Here is a 1,686-nt window from a genome sequence, read left to right as displayed (position 1 = left end):
TTCACTCTGTAGAAGAGAAGGCTCAGAAAGATGAATCCTAAGTGTTCAGTCTGATTCTCCACCAACCCGCACCCTCAGGAGTCTTCCAGAGGGCATTCTCCTGAGAGAGAAACTAGAATAGGCCAGAACATTTAAGATGCTGCAACCAGTAGTTTATTAATTAATGTACTGGCAGGGCGCAATGGCTCACTCCTGTAATCCCAGCAGTTGGGAAGCTAAGGTGAGTGGATCACTTGAGTTCGAGATTAGGCTGGGTAACATGGCAAAACCCTGTCTCTAGAAAAAAATTACAAAAATTAGCCAGGGGTGGTGATGCATGCCTATAGCCCCAGCTACTCAGGTGGCTAAGGTGGGAGAATCAATTGGGCCTGTGAGGTTGAGGCTGCAGTGAGCTGGGATGGCACCACTGCACTCCAGCCTCAGTGACAGAGTGAGACATTGTCTAAAAAAAAAAAAATTAATGTACAAATGTGTCCCAACTTACAATGGGGTTGCATCCTGATAAACCCACCGTAAATTGACGATACCTTAAATCACAAATGTTGTTAATACACTTACTGAACACCATAGCTTAGCCTAGCCTACCTTAAACATACTCAGCATACTCACATTAGCCTACAGTAGGGCAAAATCGTCTGGCCACACAACACACTGCAGAGTATCAATAGTTTAGCCTCATGATCATGGGGCTGACTGAGAGCTGAGGCTCACTGCTGCGGCCCAGCATTGAGAGAGTGTCTCACTGCATATTCTGGTATGATACCCAGGGAAAAGAGCAAAATTCAGAATTTAGCAAGATTTCTACTCAACACATACTGCTTTCACACCATTGTAAAGTGAAAAAGTCCTAAGTAAAACCATCGTAAATTTGGGATCATCTATAATGCTAATTAAGTGATAATCAATTGGTAAATAGTTCATTAGTAGCATAGGGACTTGGGATAGTGGGCCTCATTTAATTGTATGAACTGTATCCAGGCTGGCCTCTCTACAGCATCCAAGCGAACAGTGGTCCATTCTAAGGTTGAATACCTCCAGGGACAGTGAGCTCACGAACCCTTTGCCTTCTAGGCAGTCCTTTCCCTCACTGAGCACAAATTAGCTTCCATACAGCTTCTTGCCACTGGTCTAAGTTCTGCTCTTTGGGAGTCATCACCCTCAGGAAAGAACAAACAAGGTGGCACAGCAAAGGATCCTGTGAAAAAATCTGCTCTGAAATTCCAGAGAAAGAGATCTGCTCAGACAGATCTTTTCACGGGAACCTTCAATGTGCCACCTTGAGGGGCATTACAACATCTCCTCTATGTCTTTGGATGTCTTTGGAATAATCCCAGCTAGAAGGGTTGGGTGGTTTTGGAATGTTAACTAGAGGAAGCACATTCAGGAGTAAAGCCAGGGCAGGATTATGGAGCTGAGAGCCTAATCTTACAGAAAATTTCTGCAACCCCATTCCCATGGCTGTGTCCCATTGAGCTACAGATTCGCATATAATCTATTTTTAAAAGGACATTGCCTGCCGGGCACGGTGGCTCATGCCTGTAATCCCAGCACTTTGGGAGGCTAAGATGGGTAGATCATTTGAGGTCAGGAGTTCGAGACCAGGCTGTCCAACATGGTGAAATCCCGTCTCTACTAAAAATACAAAAATTAGTCGGGCGTGGTGGCCTGCGCCTGTGATCCCAGCTA

Source organism: Mandrillus leucophaeus, unplaced genomic scaffold (genome assembly GCF_000951045.1).
Source record: "Mandrillus leucophaeus isolate KB7577 unplaced genomic scaffold, Mleu.le_1.0 Scaffold929, whole genome shotgun sequence".
NCBI lineage: Eukaryota > Metazoa > Chordata > Mammalia > Primates > Cercopithecidae > Mandrillus > Mandrillus leucophaeus.
This window is presented reverse-complemented; position numbering follows the sequence as displayed.